Source organism: Ovis aries, chromosome 1, assembly GCF_016772045.2.
Source record: "Ovis aries strain OAR_USU_Benz2616 breed Rambouillet chromosome 1, ARS-UI_Ramb_v3.0, whole genome shotgun sequence".
Lineage (NCBI taxonomy): Eukaryota > Metazoa > Chordata > Mammalia > Artiodactyla > Bovidae > Ovis > Ovis aries.
The window spans coordinates 140386864-140395175 of NC_056054.1; positions in this window are offsets into that span (position 1 = coordinate 140386864).

Consider the following 8312-nt stretch of genomic DNA (forward strand, 5'->3'; position numbering starts at 1 on the left):
ACAGTATACAGCCTTGATGTACTCTTTTCCTATTGGGAACGAGTCTGTTGCTCCATGTCCAGTTCTAATGGTTGCTTCCTGACAAGCATATACGTTTCTCAAGAGGCAGGTCAGGTGGTCTGGTATTCCCAATCTCTTTCAGAATGTTCCACAGTTTATTGTGATCCACACAGTCAAAGGCTTTGGCATAGTCAATAAAGCAGAAATAGATGTTTTTCTGGAACTCTCTTACTTTTTTGATGATCCAGTGGATGTTGGCAATTTGATCTCTGGTTCCTCTGCCTTTTCTAAAACCAGCTTGAACATCTGGAAGTTCACGGTTCACGTATTGCTGAAGCCTGGCTTGGAGAATTTTGAGCATTACTTTACTAGCATGTGAGATGAGTGCAATTGTGTGATAGTTTGAGCATTCTTTGGCATTGCCTTTCTTTGGGATTGGAATGAAAACGGACCTTTTCCAGTCCTGTGGCTACTGCTGAGTTTTCCAAATTTGCTGGCATATTGAGTGCAGCACTTTCACAGCATCATCTTTCAGGATTTGAAATAGCTCTACTGGAATTCCATCATCTCCACTAGCTTTGTCCGTAGTGATGCTTTCTAAGGCCCACTTGACTTCACATTCCAGGATGTCTGGCTCTAGGTGAGTGATCACACGATCATGATTATCTGGGTCATGAAGATCTTTTTCGTACAGTTCTTCTGTGTATTCTTGCCACCTCTTCTTAATATCTTCTGCTTCTGTTAGGTCCATACCATTTCTGTCCTTTATTTAGCCCATCTTTGCATGAAATTTTCTCTTGGTATCTCTAAGTTTCTTGAAGAGATCTCTAGTCTTTCCCATTCTGTTGTTTTCCTCTATTTGTTTGCATTGATCCCTGAGGAAGGCTTTCTTATCTCTCCTTGCTATTCTTTGGAACTCAGCATTCAGATGGTTGTATCTTTCCTTTTCTCCTTTTCACTTCTCTTCTTTTCACAGCTATTTGTAAGGCCTCCCCAGACAGCCATTTTGCTTTTTTGTATTTCTTTTCCATGGGAATGGTCTTGATCCCTGTCTCCTGGACAATGTCACGAACCTCCTTCCATTGTTCATCAGGCAATCTGTCTATCACATCTAGTCCCTTAAATCTATTTCTCGCTTTCATTGTATAGTCATAAGAGATTTGATTTAGGTCATGCCTGAATGGTCTAGCGGTTTTCCCTACTTTCTTCAATTTAAGTCTGAATTTGGCAATAATGAGTTCATGATCTGAGCCACAGTCAGCTCCAGGTCTTATTTTTGCTGACTGTATAGAGCTTCTCCATCTTTGGCTGCAAAGAATATAATCAATCTGAATTCGGTGTTGACCGTCTGGTGATGTCCATGTATAGAGTCTTCTCTTGTGTTGTTGGAAAAGTGTGTTTGTTATGACCAGTGCGTTCTCCTGGCAAAACTCTATTAGCCTTTGCCCTGCTTCATTTTGTACTCCAAGGCCAAATTTGCCTGTTACTCCAGGTGTTTCTTGACTTCCTACTTTTGCATTCCAGTCCCCTATAATGAAAAGGACATATTTTTGGGTGTTAGTTCCAAAAGGTCTTGTAGGTCTTCATAGAACTGTTCAACTTCAGCTTCTTCAGCGTTACTGGTTGGGGCATAGACTTGAATCACCATGATATTGAGTTGTTTGCCTTGGAAACAAACAGAGATCATTCTGTCATTTTTGAGATTGCATCCAAGTACTGCATTTCAGGCTCTTTTGTTGACCATGATGGCTACTCCATTTCTTCTCAGGGATTCCTGCCCACAGTAGTAGATATAATGATCATCTGAGTTGAATTCACCCATTCCAGTACATTTTAGTTTGCTGATTCCCAGAATGTTGACATTCACCCTTGCCATCTCTTGTTTGACCACTTCCAATTTGCCTTGACTCATGGACCTGGCATTCCAGGTTCCTATGCAATATTGCTCTTTACAGCATTGGACTTTGCTTCTATCACCAGTCACTTCCACAACTGGGTATTGTTTTTGCTTTGGCTCCATCCCTTCCTTCTTTCTGGTGTTATTTCTCCACTGATCTCAAGTAGCATATTGGGTACCTACTGACCTGGGGAGTTCCTCTTTCAGTATCCTATCATTTTGCCTTTCATACTGTTCATGGGGTTCTCAAGGCAAGAGTACTGAAATGGTTTGCCATTCCCTTCTCCAGTGGACCACATTCTGTCAGACCTCTCCACCATGACCCGCCCATATTGGATGGCCTCACAGGGCATGGCTTAGTTTCATTGAGTTAGACAAGGCTGTGGTCCCTGTGATCAGATTGGATAGTTTTCTGTGATTATGGTTTCAGTGTGTCTGCCCTCTGATGCCCTCTTGCAACACCTACCATCTTACTTAGATTCTCTTATCTTGGACATGGTATTTCTTCACGGCTGCTCCAGCAAAGCGCAGCTGCTGCTCCTTACCTTGGATGAGGGGTATCTCCTCACAGCCACCCCTCCTGGTTACCTCCATCATAGTTTGGCCTCAAGTCAAACAATAGGGAGGGAACACAGCCCTGCCCATCAACAGAAAGTCAGATTAAAGATTTACTGAGCATGGCCCTGCCCATCAGAACAAGACCCAGTTTCCCCCTCAGTGTCTCCTATCAGGAAGCTTCCACAAGACTCTTATTCTTCTTCATCAGAGGGCAGACAAAATGAAAACCAAATCACAAAAAACTAACCACACTAATCACATGGACCACAGCCTTGTCTAGAATGTTCCACTTTGTCAATATCCACCCTAAAGTGGTACATCAGAGTTCAAGGGTGAAATGAGTAGTTAGAAAGCAAACAACCTCTTATGGTTAATTTTTTTCTGAACTTTGTGTTTATTGAACTCACTTACTTGGTGGTTGTGTCACATACCATTGAGTCATAGCTCACCATGATAATAAGAGATATTTATCATGGGTTTTGGGGAAGGCAATGGCAGCCCACTCCAGTACTCTTGCCTGGAAAATCCCATGGATGGAGGAGCCTGGTGGGCTGCAGTCCATGGGGTCTCGAAGAGTTGGACACGACTGAGCTACTTCACTTTCACTTTTCACTTTCCTGCATTGGAGAAGGAAATGGTAACCCACTCCAGTGTTCTTGCCTGGAGAACCCAGGGTCGGGGGAGCCTGGTGGGCTGCCGTCTATGGGGTCACACAGAGTCAAACATGACTGAATCGACGTAGCAGCAGCAACAGCAGCAGCAGCAGCATGGGTTGAGTCATCAATAAAGCATTAAGTCATACTCAGCACACTCTGCTGAAGAAGGCAGGGCAGTATTTAATGCAATTTATATTTTTATATGGGCTTCACTAGAGGTAGAGAATCCACCTGCCAATGCAGGAGACATAAGAGATGTGGGCTTGATCCCTGGGTTGGGAAGATCCCCTGGAGAAGGGCATGGCAACCCACTCTAGTATTCTTGCCTGAAGAATCCCATGGACAGAGGAACTTGGCAGGCTATAGTCCACAGGGTCTCAAAGAGTCGCACATGACTGAAGCGACTTAGCGTGCATACGCACCATGTATCTTTAGGCACAAAATTCAATTTGAAATGAAAATTGGTAATTTATGTGTATGTATGAGGAAATCAACCCTGAATATTCATTGGAAAGACTTATGCTGAAGTTGAAGCACCAATGCTTTGGCCACCTGATGAGAAGAGCCGATTCATTGGAAAAGACCCTGATGCTGGGAAAGAGTGAAGGCAGAAGGAGAAGGGGGTGACAGGAGATGAGATGGTCGGATGACCTCACTGATTGAATGGACGTGAGTTTGAGCAAGCTCTGGGACACTGTGAAGGACAGGGAAGCCTGGCACGCTGCAGTTTATGGAGTCCAAAGAGTTGGACAAGACTGAACAACAACAATATGTAGACAAGCAGGAATCTAAAACAAATATTCCAAAAGCATGTCAAAACATTGTATGACTTGCTATATGATGACAATCATAAACTGAGGTAGGATGACTGTACATTGAAAGATTAATCTATGTGTTAAAATTTGAGAACTAGTATAAAATGATTTCTGTGTGAAAATAGAAGTCAGAACAGTTTTTATTCTGAGCAAGACTATATTTCTTTAAGTCTTGGAGACTGACTTAAAGTTGGCTTTTAATTTCTAAAAGCCTGAAAATGGAGTTGATTTGGAGGGAGGGTAAAGTGATGAGAGCTCTTGATGGGAAAACAAAGCCACAATAGCAAAATTTCTTTTGTCTCTTGCTCCTCTACCAATAAATATTAATTGACCTTTCTCACTGTCATCCCTAATTTAATGTTTAAATATTCGAAACATGCAAGAAACACCTGAAAAAAATTTGACCTCTTGCTCCAGGGTAATTTCCATTCTCACTTCCTGTGAATCTGGGAGTTTTCTTTTATATTTTCTTTCTTGGGGATAAGGCTTAAAGTGAGCTTTCAATGCATGCGTCTGACCAGTGTAAGATTTATACAGGGAAGAAATTACAAGTAAATAGCATTGTTAGATAGTCCGGCTTTGCCTGATTTAGAAATAAATCTCAAATTACTAGTTCTCTTCATTCAGCCAGCTTGTTTCCTGCACAGATTCCTCCTTGACCTGGCAATTAGAATCTTTTTTTCCCTTTTTACTGTTACTTATCACTATGCCTAGTTTGAAACACTACCACATAGAGCTTGTGGTTGCTTTACTTTCAGTCCAGCTGGGCTTACCCAGAGTGGTTGTCTTAAGTAAGCAGTTTCTTATAAATTTGTTGACATTTTTGTGTGTGTGAAAAAAAAAGAAAGATTTTGTTCATTGATATCTCCCATACCCCACTGACTTTCTAATCATTCCTCCTGTAATGAATCACACAGTTTCAGTAGGTTTTACAGAATTATCTCCTCAACCTTTATAGAAATAATTAGTTCATAATTGAGTATGATGTGATGAAAAGAGAACCACATGTTATATTAAGAAACCTTGGTTAGTCTTAGTGTGTCCCCTGTCCCCACCCAAGTGACTTCACCTCCCATGTTTGCATCATCAGCAAAATGAAGGAATAGGATTACATCAGTTGTTCTTAACTCTGGGGACATACTAGAAGCATCTGGGGAACTTGAAAAATACTACTTGGATATACCAGATAAGCTAAATCAGATTACACTTGAGGTGAGACCTAGGCATTGGTGTTAATACTATATTAAATGGTCAACCAGCTTTAGAAGTCACTGGATGAGGGATTTTCATGGATCTTTCCAACTTTCCCTTATTTTTATGCTTATCGACTTGGACTCCCTCTCTTACCTAACCTTTATAGGTGGTTAAGGAGGGGGGCTTTCTTGATATGATTAGTTAATGGCTACAGATGTGAGCTATGTAGTCTTTATGTGACATTTTAACCATACTGAATAGAGAAAAATAAGTACAGTAGAGAAAAGAGTTTATGTCCCAAATGTCTTAAGGTTTTCTTTCGTTATTTTTTTCCCCCCAATATTTATTTACTTGGCTGCACTGGGTCTTAGCTGAGGGACATAGGATCTTCACTGCAGCATGTGGGATCTAGTTCCCCAGCCAGGAATCGAACCTGAGCTCCCTGCATTGGGAGTGTGGTGTTTTAGCCACCAGACCACCAGGGAAATCCCTAAGGTTTTCTGGTTAATTTCTGGTTCCATAATTTTTGAAAATGTCTCCTATCTGCTAAATGTGCAGTTAAGGTGCCTTCTGCAGTGCTTTTACTGAGGGAGATTTTCAAGAAGCCATTCACAGAGGTACCATGAGCTGCAATGGTGCCAAGGGAAGGCCTACCCATCCCAAACTGGAGCACAGAGAGACTTTCCTACAGTTTCCTACAGTTTCCTGTGCCTGAAACTGTGACTACAGGTATCTAGTGGAAAATGAGGTGGGCTTTGGAAGGCAGGATGACAGAAAAGCTGTGATGTCCTCTAAGAAGTATAAGAGTTCAATGGGCTGTGGGCAATTTGGCATGATAAGGGTAGAGAGGTAATGGGGGAGCATACTGTGAAGACCGAGTTTAAACTGTATCCATGTAATTCTTTCTCCTTACTTCCCTAGAATTTAATGCAATCACTCAACTTCTCTCCACCACTATGATACTAATGACATGCTTTCAGAAATTCTCATCATTCTATTTAGAAAAACAGAAACAATAGTAAATTCTATAAGTAAGAAAATAATTCAAAACATGCTTATAGCAAATTCCTGGTTTGACTAAACTCTCTCATTGTGTTAGATGGAGAAGGCAATGGCAACCCACTCCAGTACTCTTGCGTGGAAAATCCCATGGACGGAGGAGCCTGGCGGGCTGCAGTCCATGGGATCTCGAAGAGTCAGGCATGACTGAAGCGACTTAGCAGCAGCAACAACAGCAGCATTGTGTTAGATTTTTAAAATTTTAAATTCATTCTTCTTTGGCCTAATAACAGTATTGTCCAGAGTTTATCTCCTTATCTTAAATCTTAATTCCTTAATTCTTGTTCTAGTAACTATTTGGCTAAAGAATAGTTTTTCTTAACCAAAATCTTTCTTGTAAGTAGAATCAGGGTGCTTTCCTACACATATATATTTCTGCCTAGGCTGAATAACCCTTAATCAGGTACACCTGACACTAACACACCATTGTAAATTCACTATACTCCAATAATAAAAAAAGCAACCCTTAGAATGGCTTTGCCATCATCCTGTAAGTTATCTCCCCCTTTTCATATCCTCTTCTTGATTCAGTTCAGTACAGTTCAGTCACTCAGTCTTGTCCAACTCTTTGCGACCCCATGAATTGCAGCACGCCAGGCCTCCCTGTCCATCACCAACTCCCGGAGTTCACTCAGACTCACGTCCATCGAGTCAGTGATGCCATCCAGCCATCTCATCCTCTGTCGTCCCTTTCTCCTCCTGCCCCCAATCCCTCCCAGCATCAGAGTCTTTTCCAATGAGTCAACTCTTCTCATGAGGTGGCCAAAGTACTGGAGTTTCAGCTTTAGCATCATTCCTTCCAAAGAAATCCCAGGACTGATCTCCTTTAGAATGGACTGGTTGGATCTCCTTGCAGTCCAAGGGACTCTCAGGAGTCTTCTCCAACACCACAGTTCAAAAGCATCAATTCTTCGGCACTCAGCTTTCTTCACAGTCCAACTCTCACTTCCATACATGACCACTGGAAAAACCATAGTCTTGACTAGATGGACCTTTGTTGGCAAAGTAATGTCTCTGCTTTTGAATATGCTATCTAGGTTGGCCATAACTTTCCTTCCAAGGAGTAAGCGTCTTTTAATTTCATGGCTGTAGTCACCATCTGCAGTGATTTTGGAGCCCCCCAAAATAAAGTCTGACACTATTTCCACTGTTTCCCCATCTATTTCCCATGAAGTGATGGGACCGGATGCCATGATCTTCGTTTTCTGAATGTTGAGCTTTAAGCCAACTTTTTCACTCTCCTCTTTCTCTTTCATCAAGAGGCTTTTAGCTCCTCTTCACTTTCTGTCATAAGGGTGGTGTCATCTGCATATCTGAGGTTATTGATATTTCTCCTGGAAATCTTGATTCCAGCTTGTGTTTCTTCTAGCCAGCATTTCTCATGATGTACTCTGCATAGAAGTTAAATAAGCAGGGTGACAATATGCAGCCTTGATGTACTCCTTTTCCTATTTGGAACCAGTGTGTTGTTCCATGTCCAGTTCTAACTGTTGCTTCCTGACCTACATATAGGTTTTCCAAGTTCCAAAGAATAGCAAGGAGAGATAAGAAAGCCTTCCTCAGCGATCAATGCAAAGAAATAGAGGAAAACAACAGAATGGGAAAGACTAGAGATCTCTTCAAGAAAATTAGAGATACCAAGGGAACATTTCATGCAAAGATGGGCTTGATAAAGGACAGAAATGGTAGGGACCTAACAGAAGCAGAAGATATTAAGAAGAGGTGGCAAGAATACACAGGAGAACTGTGCAAAAAAGAGCGTCATGACACAGATAATCATGATGGTGTGATCACTCATCTAGAGCCAGACATCCTGGAATGTGAAGTCAAGTGGGCCTTAGAAAGCATCACTACGAGCAAAGCTAGTGGAGGTGATGGAATTCCAGTTGAGCTATTTCAAATCCTGGAAGATGATGCTGTGAAAGTGCTGCACTCAGTATACCAGCAAATTTGGAAAACTCAGCAGTGGCCATAGGACTAGAAAAGGTCAGTTTTCATTCCAATCCCAAAGAAAGGCAATGCCAAAGAATGCTCAAACTACCGCACAATTGCACTCATCTCACATGCTAGTAAAGTAATGCTCAAAATTCTCCAAGCCAGGCTTCAACAATACATGAACCGTGAACTTCCAGA